Source organism: Carcharodon carcharias, chromosome 20 (assembly GCF_017639515.1).
Source record: "Carcharodon carcharias isolate sCarCar2 chromosome 20, sCarCar2.pri, whole genome shotgun sequence".
NCBI classification, from domain to species: Eukaryota; Metazoa; Chordata; class Chondrichthyes; order Lamniformes; family Lamnidae; genus Carcharodon; species Carcharodon carcharias.
Genome location: NC_054486.1, coordinates 80,551,949 through 80,568,972, shown reverse-complemented (window position 1 = coordinate 80,568,972; position 17,024 = coordinate 80,551,949).

The following is a 17,024-nucleotide window of genomic DNA, read 5'->3' as shown; positions in this document are numbered from 1 at the left end:
AATCACAGGCCTCCTTTCATGTCAGCTTATTGCCTTTGTTAATTATGTATACGGTTGGTTTCTAAATTTGTGCCCTGCCCGTAATGAAGAGAGATTTGTTAATTCAGGAACACAATCTGCAACGGTCTCACTTGGCAACTGCTTTCTTTCACGGAATATAACTCTCAGTGCAATGTCATTCTTAATATTCTTATGTCATTCCTAACATTCATGATATAATATGAGACCAGGATCTCCTTAATTTCAGCTTAGTCCCAAGTACCAGGGTTTCACAGACAACATTTTTGGACACCACATCAAAAACATCTGGCCCCATAATGGTGAGGAAAACATTTATTTTATCCTCATCTCCTATTTTATTTACTTTCAGCTAGAAGCATAACCTTTATTTGTAATTACTGCTGTTATTGTGGGTTTGTCTCAGGAAGCTTTAGTTTCTGACTCTGAACGAGATTTTGCTGGAAGCAATGGTCTTTTGTTCAAAGTACCTTTATTTGCATCACTAACTAGTTACAAGGTTAAAGAACATCAGGAGATAACTACAGTTCTTCTCTAAGGTACTTCTCACTCATCTTGCTGTGAGTCACGATGACATAGCTCCTTATGCACATGCTCAGTAGCTATTATTAGAGTTAATCCTTTATTCCACACTCTTTGTTGAGTTTGAATTCCTGCATTTTCCCAAATATGCTTTCAGTGCCATTTTTTCAGTTGTATACTGTGCTGACTCACTGTGTGTGAATATGATGTGAATATGGAGGAATCGAGTTCCAGAAATGTGTCACATCGTTCTTCAGTCCTTAATTTCTCAAATGGAGTGTAAAAGAAAATTCCATCCCAGCCTCGTCATCATCTCCCTGTTGCAAGACTAACCCAACCTCAACAGCAGGCAGCCATTATTGAACAAACTTTATTTACACCTCCCCAGCAGAACAAAGAGGGCAGCAGGCAGGGCAGCTTGACAATTTACTATACTTATTAAGGATGGCCACCAGCCCCCAAGGGCTGCCAGCCAATCAGAATGCTGGCAGCTCAGCAGCACCACCAAAAGCAGTGGCCTCTGCCAGAGCTACATCTGAAGGATTAGGATGAATCAATGGATGTGCACCCACACAGCCAACTAAATTCTGTCTGGGGTTACTGGGGCCAAACAGGCAGGCCTCAATCATTTTGTGTTATGATATTAAATTAAGGGTGAAGAGTAAGAGAGAAAGTGGCTGGAAAGGGAGACTTGGGTCAGAGAAGGAAAGAGACAACAAGTGTTGTGTCTTTCTTCATTTAAAATTACTCCGATTTCTTTTTACAATAACCTCTTTAAAGGGAACACGTAGGCAGAAATAGAAGGGGAGGGTAGTAGTGAAACTGGTTAGGAGTGAGCTGGTCTCTGGCATCTCAGCATCCACACTCTGGGGGAGAAAATATGAGTGGTGGAGAGGGGAGGGGGGGGGGTTTAAATTTGAGGTGGTTAAAGGTGGAGCAAGGGGAGAAGACGATGTAGTTGTTGAGTGAATGACTCAAAGAGGAAGCTTTTTTTGTGACTGGCTTGCACATGTTAACAATTCCAATTAGGACATTTACTCTTTTAACTACCAATTAAACCCAAATGAGTTAATTAGTTGGTTTCAAGATTCAACTTTTTGATTGTAAGGAAAGATTCTTGCAGCTTTACACACTTGCTGAAGATGATAGGAGCCAAAATAAAAAGGTCAAGATGCTGCTATTTCTCTCTTTTTTTTCTCTTTCTCTCAAACAAAGTGGGGCCAATTTTCACATCAGCTGTAACTGCCAATGTCCTACCAGACCCAAAGTGAAAATTATCCTATAGCTTTTTAAAAATAAATCAATATAAGCTTTACTTGAATGATTTTGTAAAACAACTAGTCCTGTTTCTGATGGAATTCTTGAAATCTATTTCAAGCAACCCCTTCGCCCACTCCTCTCACTATACCCTGCCAAATTGCAGCAGTTGCAAAATGTCAGAAAGTTGTGAGAAAGTTTTGTTTGTCATCTTCATCTTGCGATCACCCTATGCCCACGAAGATCTGGGATATCAGTAAGACATAAAATCAGTTATCTCCACCAGGCTGCAGAATCCAGGAATTCTGTGAGCACTTCCATGGGAGATCTGTTAGTGCTGTACAAAACTCTTCAATCAATAAAACTAATTTGTTCTTTTCATCTATAAGCAAACTGCTACCTCAAATAAACTCCATTTATTTTGAGCTTTGAACTGTACACAGCATGGTTCTGAATAATCTTACCAGCTGCTGTGAACTATAATGAATCTCTATGAAGAAATCACTGCAATTGGAATTGGAATTTCTGTCCCTAGACATATTTCAAAAGTAGCATTAGAAGGCCTAAGGTAATAATGTCTAGCTTCATACAGCTTTCGAGGACTCGGTCCAGTGGGGTGACCATCTTCTTTATTAATCTATCTTTGTAGAGTATTTGCAATAACCATTGAACATAGGGATGCCTTATAAATACTGTGTGCTCACTGCTCAGCAGTAATGCAATGATAGATCCTTCTGATGCTGGGGGATTTAACAATGACCTTCAACATGCTGTCCAGCATAATCATTGCTTATAGTTCAAAAACCTAGTCTAGCCACGAAGGTAAAAGTGAGCACATTAAGCCATAAGCCATAGCAAAAAAAAAGTTCCATGCACACCTACAAAAGACACTCACTAAAGTCCAGGATACTTTGTTAGGTATAACCTTAAAGTAACCTGTATAACTTCAGCAGAAGCGTAGAGTTTTAATTTCTGAAACAACTTTATTAGAATATCAGGTTGAGCAGAGGTAATATTTACATTGTTCATGACTAAAGCTCCTGTTAAAGCCTCATTTCCAGCTAGAAATGAAAGCCAGAGGGTGCAGTTTTAACATTCCTTTTAAAAGATTATTACGCAACAGAAATTCAGCCGATCTTCAGCAATGCTTAGAAATGAAATGCCTTTCCTTTAATTCCAACAGTGCTTAGTTTTCGGAATGGATAACTTTATCTACAGTGAGAAATAAAGACTTTAAAGGAAGGACGCACCAGCATGACTAACTAAGGAAGTTAATCAAATTTAAAGAAAATGTGTATAATTCCACAAAGATGAGCGGCAGCTCAGAAGATTGGACAGGATATAAAGACCAGCAAAGAATGACTAAAATATTAATGAGGAAGAAATTAGAGTATGAGAGAAAGCTAGCTAGAAATATAAAAACAGATAGTAAAAGTGTCTACAGGTATTTAAAAAGGATATGAATAAGTGAAGTGAGAGTTGGTCCTTTAGAGAATGAGTATGGGGAATTAGTCAGGAAAAATAAGGAAATGGCAGATGAATTGAACAGATATTTTGCATCATTCTTCACTGTAGAGGATACAAATAAGATCGCGGAAATAAATGTGAATCAGAAGGTGAAAGGGAGGGGGATCTTAAAATAATTACAATCACCAGGGAAAGGGTGCTAAGAAAATTATTAGAACTAAAAGCTGACAAGTCCCTAGGCCCTGATGGACTTCATCCTTGAGTCTTAAAAGAAGTGGCTGCTGAGATAGCAGACATACTAATTTTAATTTTCCAAAATTTCCAAGATTCTGGAAAGGTCCCCATCAGATTGGAAAATAGTGAATATGACTCTTTGGTTCAAGAAAGGAGGGAGACAGAAAGTAAGACACTACAGGCTTGTTAGTTTAACTTTGCCATAGGGAAATTGCAGGAATCTATTACTGAGGAGGTTATAGTGGGGCACTTAGAAAATCTCAATGCAATCAGGCAGAGTCAACATGGTTTTGTGGAAGGGAGATCATGCTTGATTAATTTATTGGAGTTCTTTGAGGAAGGAACAAACAGCAAGGATAAAGGGAAACATGTAGATGTGCTGTACTTATTTCCAGAAGGAATTTGACAAGGTGCCACATCAAAAGTTACTATGCAAAATAAGGTGTCATGGTGTTAGAGGGTAAAATATTAGCATGAATAGTGGATTGATTAGCTGGCAGGAAACAGGTAGTAGGCATAAATGTATCATTTTCAGATTGGCAAGATATGACAAGAGAAGTATGTACCATGGGGGTCAATGCTGTGATCTCAACTATTTACAATTTATATCAATGAAGCATGATGGGACCGAATGTATGGTTACTAAATTTGCTTATTGCACAAAGATAGGTAGGAAAGTAAGCTTTAACGAGAGTATAATGTGTCTGCAAAGAAACATAGATAGGTAAGTGAGTGGGCAAAAACTTGGCAGATGGAGCATAATGTGGGAAATAGAGAAATTGTCTATTTTGGCAGGAAGAATGGAAAAGCAGCACATTATTTAAATACAAAGAGATTGTGGAACTCAATTGTACAGAAGGGCATGTATGTCCTGGCATATGCATTACAAAAGGTCAGTATGCAGGTACTGAAAGTGATTAGGAAGGCAAATGGAAAGTTGGTGTTTATTGCAAGGGGAATGGAATATAAAAGGAGGGATGTTTTGCTACAGTTGTATACATGTTGGTGAGACCACATTTGGAGTTCTGTGTACAGCTTTGGTCTCCTTATTTTAGAAAGGATATAAATTTGTTAGACGTGGTTCAAAGAATGTTCATTTGACAGATACCTGGGATTGGGATTAGAAGAATGAGAAGTGACCTTACGGAAACATATAAGATCCTGAGGGGACTTGACAGGGTGGATGCTGAAAGGATGTTTCCCCTTGTGGGACAGACTAGAACTCGGGGATACAGGCTTGAGTTTTCTGGCCCCGTTGGTGTAGGATGTCATGGTGGGTGAGGGGGCGGACAATATGGCAGGAAAGCCAAAAATCCGTTTTACACCAACATGAAACCAGTTTGCGATTGCTCGCTCCACCCAACAATGGTGGGCTGCGTATCCCACTGCCACACGTCGGGAATGTCTTTTTAATACATTTGCATCTAATTATAAACTCTGCTTGCTGGAATCATCCCACCATGTCAAATTTACTACCCAGCCCAGCGTGACTTCAGAACAGCATGCTCACAACTGCCTTTAAAAAGCATGCACCTGGTGACCTGAACTCTGAGAGGGACATGGAGATGAGTGCACACAACCTTGCGCAGCATTGAGACTGTTCAGCAGCAGCTCCATTTACAGACTTGGAGTTGGGCCTCTGAAGCTTTTCTGACCACTCAAGCAACATAAAAGCATGAAAGTGCCACCAAATGCTTCAGAACCTTTCACCATTTGGGTGTAGACTGCAAATTAATGTACATTTTAGAGGGCAGCAGTGCAATTGGCCGACTGCGCAAATTGTACAATCCCCTTGCGAAAGGTGGCCATGGCGCAGTCACTGGTGGAGTTGCACACAGTTCCTTGCAATGTCGTTATTAAGGTTTGGACCAATATCTGTTATGGTTCAAGCTAACAGCACAGTCTTGGAGTGTGGGTTAGGAGAATGCCTGTGCCTGAGCTGAGAGCACAGCGTGCGGTCCAATGGCTGAAGCTGCCACCAATCAGTCAAGTGGCATTGAGTGGAGGAGGGTGGGGTTTTGGACAGCCAAAGAGTGCAGTACATACAGGTCATCCAAATGGTGGTCAGCACTCTCCTGCATCCGTGAAGGGGCTTTCAGACTTGACCAAGAGAGGTTCATAGTATGTCTATACTAACCCACACATCTCTCTCTTTGATCCTGCAAGGGAAGAACATCAGAATCATGGATCCTGGTGATTTAGTGGTCTGCCTCATGGCTTATAGAAACCAGAGAAGAAGAAGGAGAGAGTTGTAGGGGCAAAAACAAAAAAATGTTGGAAAAACTCAGCAGGTCTGACAGCATCTGTGGAGAGAAAGACATTTCGAGTCCGTATGACTCTTCTTCAGAGCTAAAGGGAAGTAGAAATGTGGCGAAATATATACTGTTTAAGGGGGGTGGAACAGGGGAGGCTGGATAGAAGGCCGGTTTTGGGTGGAGGCAAAGGAGAGGTTGCAAAAGACGTCATAAACAAAAGGTCAATGGGGTGTTAATAGTGATGATACTGGCTAAAGGAGCTGCTAATGGTGACATGGAGAGTTGAAAGCAGAATGTGATATTGGCCAGACCAGGGCAAGCACTCTGGAAAGAGCAACATGAGCAAGTGACAGATGGCCCCAATGGGCCTGGGGTGGGGGGAGGGAATGATGGGAAAAAAGTCGAAACTTTTCCACAGCTTTTAGCTGGGGATAAGACAATGAATAAAAATGGCAGAGGCACCTGGCTTGGCAAAGGGGGGGAGCATCTCATTCAGGGTGAAGGGACAGCAGGGCCTGCTGTGCACACTGCTGAAGATCCATAATGAGCTTGTAGGCACCTTGCTAGACCCAGGATCTACAGGCGGTGCTTGTCATTCTTAGAGATGACTGAGAAGCAGTGTCACCGAAGACTGCGTATGTCTAGAGAGCTGGTTGGTCACATATGCCACCCGTTGCAGGATTTAATGCCATGGGGACATAGAGGGCATTCACTGCCAGTGGCCATGAAAGTGACCACAGTGCTCAGATCTTACGCCAGTGGCTCATTCCAAGGCTCCATAGGTGACCTGTGCAGAATCTCACAAGCCTCCAAACACAAGTGTATCCAGGTGGTCATGGACGCCATCATCACGAAGGCAAGGAGCTTGGTGCATGTCACCCGGGACCAGGAAGGCCAAGAAGCAAGAGAGCTGGCATTTGCGCAGATCTCTGATTTTCCACAGGTGCAGGGTGCCATCGACCGCACTCATATCTCCATGGCAACAATCAGTCAGCTACGTCAAACGCAGGGGCTCCCACTTGCTGAAATGTTCATCTGGTGTGCGACCACCACAAACGCATCCTACAGGTCTGGACATGATTCCCAGGGAGCGTCCACGACTCCTACATCCTTTGCAGGCCTCAATTCCCTGACATTTTTTTTATACATTCATGGGATGTGGGCTTCACAGGTTGGGCCAGCATTTATTGCCCATCCCTAGTTGCCCTTGAGAAGATGGTGGTGAGCTGCCTCCTTGAACCGTTGCAGTCCATGCGGTGTAGGTACACACACACTGCTATTAGGGAGGGAGTTCCAGGATCTTGAACCAGCGACAGTGAAGGAATTGTTCGATATTTCCAAATCAAGATGGCGAGTGACTTGGAGGGGAACTTCCAGGTGGTGGTGTTCCCATCTATCTGCTGCCATTGTCCTTCTAGATGGTAGTGGACATGGGTTTGGAAGGTGCTGTCTAAGGAGTCTTGATGAATTCCTGCAGTGCATTTTGTGGATGGTATACCCTGCTGCCACTGTGCGTCAATGGTGGAGAGAGTAAATGTTTGTGGATGTGTTGCCAATCAAATGGGCTGCTTTGTCTTGGATGATGTCCAGCTTCTTCAGTGTTGTAGGAGCTGCACTCATCCAGGCAAGTGGGGTGTATTCCATCACACTTCAGACTTGTGCCTTGTAGATAGTGGACAGGCTTTGGGGAGTCAGGAGGTGACTTACTCGTCACAGGACTCCTAGCCTCTGACCTGCTCTTGTAGCCAAAGTATTTATATGGCTGGTCCAGTTCAGTTTCTGGTCAATGGTAACCACCAGGATGTTGATGGTGGGGTATTCAGTGATGGTAATGCCATAGAACGTCAAGGGGTGATGGTTAGATTTTCTCTTGTTAGAGATGGTCATTGCCTGGCACTTGTGTGGCATGAATGTTACCTGCCACTTATCAACCCAAGCCTGGATATTGTCCAGGTCTAGCTGCATTTGAACATGGACTGCTTCAGTATTTGATGAGTCGCGAATGGTGCTGAACATTGTGCAATCATCAGCGAACATCCCAACTCCTGATCTTATGATGGAAGGAAGGTCATTGATGAAGCAGCTGAAGATGGTTGGGCCGAGGACATTGCCCTGAGGAACTCCTGCAGAGATGTCCTGGAGCTGAGATGACTGAATTCCAACTACCACAACCATCTTCATTTATGCCAGGCATGACTCTAACCAGTGGAGAGTTTTCCCTCTGATTCTCATTAACTCCAGTTTTGCTAGGGCTCCCTGGTGCTACACTGAGTCATATGCGGCCTTGATGTCAGGGGCAGTCACTCTCACCTCATCTTGGGAATTCAGCTCTTTGGTCCATGTTTGAACCAAGGCTTAATGAGGTCAGGAGCTGAGTGATCCTGCAGAACCCAAACTGGACGTCAGTGACCAGGTTATTGCTGAGCAAGTGCTGCTTGAAAGCACTGTTGATGACCACTTTCATTACTTTACTGATGATCAACAGTAGCCTGATGGGGCAGTAACTAGCTGGATTGAATTTGTCCTGCTTTTTTTGCATGGGACATACCTAGGCAACTTTCCACAAAGCCGGGTAGATGCCAGTTGTTGCTGTACTGGAATGGCTTGCTTAGGGGCACAGCTAGTTCTGGAGCACAAGTCTTCAGTACTATTGCCGGAATATTGTCAGGACCCATAGCCTTTGCAGTGTCCAGTGCCTTCAGCCATTTCTTGATATCATGTGGAGCAAATTGAATTGTCTGAAGACTGGTCTCTGTGATGCTTGAGACCTCCCAGCTTCACAGATCTTCCACGGTCCAGAGAGGCTGCAGGTTTGGCTCCTTGGGAACAAGGGCTCAACCACAGAGGATGTGGTTGATGACATCCATGTGGTGGCTTCAGACTGCAGCAGAGAGATGACATAACAAGGCTCATGCTGCAACCTGGACTTTGGTAGAGCAAACGATAGGCACTTTGAAAGTAAAGTTCCGGTGCCTCAACAGGTCCAGTGGCACACTGCAATGCAGTTGCCAGAGGGTGTCACGCATCATTGTCGCTCACTGCGTGCTCCACAACCTGGCGCTGCAATGAGGGGACGACCTGGCTGAGGAGGAGATGGAAGAGCTGCATGTCTCCTCCGATGAGGGGGACATCAAAGGGGATGACGATAATGAGATCCTCAAAAGCAAGACCATTGCACTGGCCAGACAAGGCAGGAACATTCAGGCCTGATAGCCTCAGAATTCGTGGAGGATAATGACGAATTGCAGTGAGGCAGTACTAACATCCTCCCCTTACATCAATAAACGTTTGACTCTTGTGTGGCTGATGGCAGTGCACATACCCTCAGTGCTCAGGCCATGGGGGTGCAGCAGAGGCCTTAATAGCCGTTAGATTCCAGGAAGATGATGATGACATGCAGCGAGGATACTCCATAGATCTTCACATAGCCTCTGTGATGTCTGACTCCTGTCTGACTGAGGGCAGCTCGCTTACGCTCTGTGATCAGAGTCATATCATGGAGACGCAGCAGCGAAACCTTAAATTGACCTGATCCTTTGTAAGCCTTTAGCACCTGCCCCCTTCAGGTACACACCGTCACCAGGCACAGATACTGAAGAGATGGGAGCCAGCCCCACCTCAAAAGGTGCTGAGAACACACAGAGAGAATGAGTGAATTCTGTGATGCATGCCCACAACATTCTGGCAGCAATGACGAGAACCATCGAAGTGCAGGCATCACTATTGTGGCCAGTGAGTGTGAAGTCAGACAATAACTTTGGTCTGAAGGTTACACACTGCACAGAGAAGGGGCCCTGGACTGAGACACCTGCCATTATCTTGTGCAGGAACCAAGGTTTCACATTTGAGTGACATGAACACTGCTCATCAGAACAAGGAGCCATTGGCAGGGGACATTCTTGGGAGTTTATTTACAACAGTGATCAGTATGTACAAGTGATTAACACCCATGCCCAGGCTGCACGACTACATCTTCTTAGCCTTTCTAACCCTACCGGTACGTTTTGGTGCTCCCTGGACATCCACAGCGAAGATAGAGGCAGCCTGCTGACAGTTACGCCCTGTCTGTGATGACCTTGGTGGCATCCGCTTGAGGGCCAAGACCTGGAGGTCTCTGGCCTGTTTTCAGGGTCCTGCTGTGTGGGAATGGTACCCTCCTTGACCTGTGGAGCTGGAGCTGCTGAGGTCACAGGAAGAGGGGATTCGGATGGGCTGAATCCCAGATTCAGCTGGATGGATGGCCCCAGGGTGTGCACATGTTGATCCTCCTTCCTATGGGTGCCCGAGAGCCCCTGGCTGATTCCTTGAGGAGAAGGAGTGAGATTGAGCTTCCCCACACCCCTCTTGTGTTGACACTGTTGGAGGTCAACTATGGCTTCAGCGATGGAGTTCAGCCCGCGCAGCAGTGATGTCCTGGACCAAGGTCTCCATGGCGAATACCACCCTACCAGTGTTGACCTCGGTGCATTGGCATGCCGATGCTATCACCTCAGCCTGAAGATGGACATATTCCTCCATCGTGCCTTGCAATCAAAGGAGTGCAGTAGACATCCCTTCCTGATGTTCCCGAGCTTGCCTTTGCAGCTCCAGCACCTGAAGTATGGCCGAGTTCAGAGGCTTCTCAACTGACTTGAACTCTGCAAATTTCTGGGCTTCAGCAGTCCTCTAAGGGCCAGACGCCTCGGAAGTCCCTGCCATCACCTGTTGTGGATCAGGCAATGTGATGTTCTCTCCACATGTGTTCCCGAGGCTACTCTAGAAATAGCTCCCACTGAGGTGTGTCTCTCTGCACTGGTGGAGGGTGTGAGTGAGTGCTGTAATAGGTCTTCAATGAAGGTGGCATTAGATTCTTTTCTCGAGGTGCCTTTGGGGCTTGAGTCGAGGACCTAGGTCGTGGGCCCCCTCGGCTGTTTCCCAGATGTGCCTGCCAAAGAAAGGAGAGATAAATAGTGCATGGCAGGGGACAGCGGAACAGGGGAACTCTCTCACAGCATAGTTGCCTGATGGATGTTGTACTGCTGGATTCTCACTTGGTTGAGCACCGCCAACCTCACCGTTGGCACAGGAATGGTCCAAATCCTTGTCAGCCAGCTGGATGACTCTGTTTTCAAAGTCTATGAGGACCTTGATGTTGGCCATTCCTCCACCAGTCTGCAACCTCTCCCTTTAGTTGTGTGCCAGCTTGTCCTGCATGAAGACAGATAAAGTGTAAGTAGGATGCCTGCCAGGCCAGATGATAAGGATGTCTGGTTTGTGTGGGTGGTGAGTGGTGCCATGGATGGGATGAGGACAGGACCTGCAGGGCAGATAAAGGTGTGTGTGAGAGAGTGAATGGTGGTGTCCCTTCAACTAGCAAAGAGTGAGATCCCTGTGGATTTGTGCTGGGTTTGTGAGTTTCTGAGTTGAGAGTGAGGAAAAGAGCAACTTACCTTGGCAGAACAGAGGCAATCATTCATCCTCTTTTGGCACTGGATGACTGTCCCGTTTTGCATGGTGTCGCCGCTGACCACCGCCTCCCATGCTGAATGGTGACCTTGCTTACTGGTCTTCACCCAGAGTGGGTGTAGACGATTTCATGGCGTGCCTTCACTGTGACCAGTAGGCGCCCAAGGGAGACGTTGCTAAATTTGGGGGTAGCAAGTTTCCTCCCTTTGGCAGCCATGACGTTGCAGCAGCTTCTGATGCCTGAGAGAATGTTAACTCTGTGCAGAGGCACCCTTTAAATATGGCACCCAGTTCACTGAAGGCCTGAGGTGATGGCAGGGCAGGCAAATCTGAGGCCGCCCTGCCAGCAATCAGGCGTGTTGCCTGGGAACACAGTATTAATGAGGCTGGGAATGGGACGATATAGCGCAAAAGCCCACCATTGTGGCCAGCCCCCTACGGCCCTTTGTGCAAATCTGGGACAAATCTGCCCACGGTTTAAAAATAAGGGTCTCCCATTGAAGATGATGGAGATGAGAAGAAATTTTTTTCTCTCAGAGGGCCATGAGTCTTTGGGACACTCTTCACTGGACAGCAGCAGAGGGAGGGTCATTGAATGTTATTAAGGCCAAGGTAGGTAGATTCTTGACTAACAAGGCAGTCAAAGGTTATCGGCAGTAGGCAGATTGTGGAGTTGAGGCTACAATCAGATCAGCCATGATCTTATTGAATAGTGGAGCAGACTCAAGGGGCCGAGTGGCTTATCCTTGCTCCTAATTCATATGTTTGTATGTGCATATCTGATTGTGTGAATCAGATTCCTACATCTTACAGAGAATATGGTTTTGTGCCCCAACTAACTTTCCTTCCTTTTATTGTGATTTTTGAATCAACATTCAAATATTACTGATTGAATTTCCATATTTCTCTGTCACCAATGGCCTGTCACAAACTAAACCTCCATCTGCCAGCTGTCACTACGGCAGCTCCTCTGTGCGTCTCCCAGCTAACTTTTACAACCCAAAGCTCTTTATCTACTCTGTCATGCTGCAGCCTTCCCCTTGCACACCAACATAAAATTACCAGTTCAGAAAATTATATGTTTGAATTGTTTGCAATTGCTTTTATACATTGAAATTTCAGTGTTGAAACTCTCTTTCGGTTTCTGGGAGATTTAACTTTGACGGCATAACTTCAGCCTGCTTCTACAAAAGTGAATGTTTCCTTGCCATTCTCCGAGCCCTCCCACAATTTCTGTTTCGCTGTAAATTTAATCTCTAGATTGCGATTTGACATGTACCTGGTCCTCTGGCACATTGATACTACCCTGGCACTTTTGCTGTAAGGCTGCTGAACCCATTTGGGTTCTCATTGTCAACTTTCTTCTGTTGTTCCTGTTCCACTTTCTTAATACTCTGAGGCAAAGGAGTATCTCCTGAATTCCCTATTGGATTTATCAGTAACTATCTTTCTAAAAAAAATTATTCATTCATGGGAGGTGGGCGTCACTGGATTGGCCAGCATTTATTGCCAATCCCTAACTGCCCTTGTTCAGAGGGCATTTAAGAGTCAACCGTTTTGCTGTGGATCTGGAGTCACATGTAGGCCAGACCAGGTGAGGACAGTAGATTTACTTCCCTAAAGGGTATTAATGAACAAGATGGGTTTTTATAACAATCTACAATGGTTTCATGGTCACCATTAGACTTTTAATTCCAGATTCAAACACGGGTCCCGTGTTACCCTGGATCGCTAGATTACTAGTCCAGCGACAATATCACTATGCCATAAATATAATATATTTATATTTAGGACCCCTAGTTTTGCATTCCCCCATGATTGAAAACTTTTGCTTATCATCTCCCCTATCAAATTCTTTCATTATCTTAAAAAGACATCCATCGGTTCACCCCTCAGCTTTCTCATTTCTAGAAAAAAAAGAATCTCAGCCTGTTCACAATACTCCAAATACGGTCTAATCAAGGTTTGATACAAGGTTAACTCAACTTTTTTGCCTTTCAATTCTATCCCTTTAAAAATGAACCCCAGTGCTTGTTTTATTTTAATGGCCTTGTTGACCTGCATAGCTATTTCTAGTGATTTGTGAATGTGCATCCTTGGCTCCCTCAATTGTTTTTCTATTCCATTTAGGTTCTTACCCAAGCAGTATGTAGCTTCTTTATTGTTCCTACCAAAATGAATCACCTCACACTCATCAATATTGAAATTAATTTGACACTTACACCACCATTCTGTAAGTTTATTAATGCTCTCATACTTTGTCACATTCTTCCTTTATGTGAACCACACCCCTCACCCTCCCCACTCCTGATTTTGCATCATCTGCAAATTTTGAATTAGTCCCATCAATGCTCAGGCCCAAATCATTAATGTAAATTGTGAACAACAGTGGTCCCAGCACCAGAACACCACTTTCCATCTTTTAACAGACTAACCCCCTAAGGTAGAAAAATCATTGGAGAAATGGGATACAACTAAATAAAGATTTCCAGTTTGATGGTGTGTGGATGCCGGAGTGATCAGAGCACAGTTTATCGTCAGTTTATTTGGATAACAAATTCTTTGATGCACATCTGTGAAGCTTTACTTCCTTCCACTGGAGCTTGTGAGGAAAAGCAAGTCTGTGCCTCATCGTAATTAGATCATTAAATTGAGACCCAATGGCCTGCCTCGAATGTCTCAAGATTTGCACTGAAGTCCTGGAGGAGTTGAAGGTAATCATCTATTTGACTTCAGAAAGATAGAAGTTTTAGTGATTGGAGTCTCTGCCCAAAAATAAGCCAGCCCTCTTTAAGTTAAGTCCATGAGTTGTTCATTGAAGTGATCCTTGTTAAGTATTAGACAGATTTACAATGGCATGTAGTACTTCCCCAACATCTCTTCATCCACAAGTAAATTAATAATTCAATCATGGCCACAATGCTGATTACCATTTCCCTAAAATCAACTGAAGTTCAACCATTCTGCAGTCCACAGAGTGGGAGGTTTCCTATACTCTCAGTTCACTGTATTAGACGAGAGATCAGATACATAGCTACTCCACATTCCTGCTTTAAAATCTTACCTCCTGCTCTCTGTACTAACCTACTTTTCAATAGGCATCTGTGACCTCTCAATGGACTCTCCAATTTGTTTTCCAGTGTGTTCTGTGCTGTGCTTGATATTGGATAAATGTTCCTGTTGCACTGCAGTGTGTAGGTGCAAGGCTTCAATCCCTATCATGTTATTTGATAGAGGTTTTGGCTGAACTTCATTTTTTATTTGGTGTTGTATTTTGGGCTATTCTTCCAATTTCATCCAAGGAAAGCAACATTAACACTCTAACCTCATCAACACAACTCAGTTATATTTATTCACCGTCACAGTATCACATACAGTTTACTTTGATTTAACTATTTCCCAAAATTATAAGAATTACGGCACAATGGAATTGGATACTAGGGCCTGAATTTTCAGGAACGTGGGATCTTGGTCCCCACCATCCAAAGATTCAGCAGGGAAGACATCCCTGCCGACTCCAGCAGGCTCAATGCCCCTTTACACTCTAATGAGGGTTGAATGGCATAAGGTGGGACTTCCACACATCACCGGGACGAAGTCCCACTTTGGAGAGCTGCTGGCCAACCTGATTGGCCGGCAGTTTTCCAGTCCCTCCAGGAACAGCTCTGTAATGGCCAGAAGAGGAAGCTGCCTGGGAACTGGAGGAGAGGCAAGTGACAGAGGTCCCAGGGCATGGAGGGTAGGGAAGACCTGGGTGGAGGCCGGGCCGGGCGTTGCATGGTGTGCAATCAATTCCTGGACGATAGGCTGGGGGGTGGGTGGGGGAAATAGGAAATCCGGAGGTCACTGGGCCTTAAGGTGAGGGTGTCTCAGTCAGGAGGGGGCTTCTGTTGGAGGCACCCCCTCCCCCTCCTTCCCACCTGAGATCGAACTCTGTTCCTTTTCAGGTTTACCACCCTGATCTGTCATCCACCCACCAGGCTAAAAATTGAGGCAGGGCGGGAAAATTAATTGGGATAAGGCCTAGTTTCCCGTCTGAGGCCTTGCCCACCCAGCATAAAATCGCAACCAGGTCGGGGCGAGCAAAACCCCAGAGGGAATCCCATCCATGCAATTTCATGTTCCTCAGGTTCCACCGGCTGGGAGAGTGTAAAATTCTATCCTAGAAGACTCTAACGACACATAGTTCTGATGTAAGTTTCTGAAACCCTTTCAACCCAATCTAACCACATTTCTTCAGTCCCTGGTCCCCCATGGCATTCCTTTCAACCATTTTAGTAGAAATAGGGTATGCAATCATATTGGGTTCCTTGGATTAACTGCATCAATTCCAGGATGTTGGGTAGGGATCACGATTAAAGAATACAAGGATGACAGTATGGGGAGGCAGTGAGTGGTGAGTCTTGGCTTCATGCGATTGTGTAAAATGAATGATAGTGAGTTGGCAGCCAATTTTACATTTCTCACCATTCATATTTCCATTGACTTCAGTTGTTATCACCCGCATAATCAGCACAGTATCACATAAATTCAAGATCTATCCCAACCTTTTCTTTCATAAATTACTGAGGGATATTTTAACTTCAGAAGAGGCCCATTTATTTCTGGAGGCTGGGTTCAATGGCTGCACCATTTTCTCCTAAGCTTTCCTTCAGTTTTATAGTTTGGCAGGTGCCAAATACTTTCAGGTTAATACTGGGCCCAGCAGCTTCTCTGAATATTCTGCTTTTGATTAATTAATATTATCCAATTGGTTCAACAGGCAATAACTCAGACATTGATCAATGAGTCTTCCTGTTTCGCAGCTCAAATATGACTGTTGCTGGTGCACACTGATTATAGCCTCTTAATTTACCATAGTCTCAATAAGTGGATCAGAATATGTAATATCAACTCCTTGGCACTAATGATGTGCAGTCACTGCCACAAAACTCCCTGTAGTGCCTTCATGTCTGCAGTCTGAATATCAGCCCGAGCATCTAGATTATTGTGTCCCAGTCATAGGAATACTGAACAAAAACAGAATTACCTGGAAAAACTCAGCAGGTCTGGCAGCATCGGTGGAGAAGAAAAGAGTTGACGTTTCGAGTCCTCATGACCCTTCAACAGAACTTCTCCGCCGATGCTGCCAGACCTGCTGAGTTTTTCCAAGTAATTCTGTTTTTGTTTTGGATTTCCAGCATCCACAGTTTTTTTGTTTTTATTTTATAGGATTACTGAACCTAGTCCTGGACCTGCATTATATAAAAATCGGTATGTAACATTTTAATCTTAAGAATTCTTTGAGTGAAATCAAAGCATTTGTATTCCTGTCTGCACATAAGCATAATATAGCCAGCAAAGTAAATAGCCTGCTGGACTCTTTGGAAATATTCCATTTCTGTTATAATGATTATCTGTTTTGTTCACTCCATTATGTGTTAAAAACTTGAGCTTTAGTTAAAGCAATTTACACAATATGATGACAGGAGATTGTTTTCTATCACTGACGCAGATTGGCCAACATCAAATTCCATGTTACAAAATAGTTCAACTGCTTCTTCATTCATCGCCTTCACACAGGACTATTTATCCCTCAATTATTCTCTACTGCCCAAAGGCAATTGAAAATTGGGCCAAAAAAGAAGTTTAATGTGAACTAAATGTCCTGTAGATATTAAATTATCCATTCAAAATCACAGACATTAATTAAGTGAATATGACTAAGTTTATGTGATTAACCCCATTGGAGTAGATTATTTTGAGTATTCAGTGGATTAAGTTTCTACCTCAAGGATCCAGATTTTGTAGTCAGTGTTGAACCTCCTATACACCTTGAGAAATGCT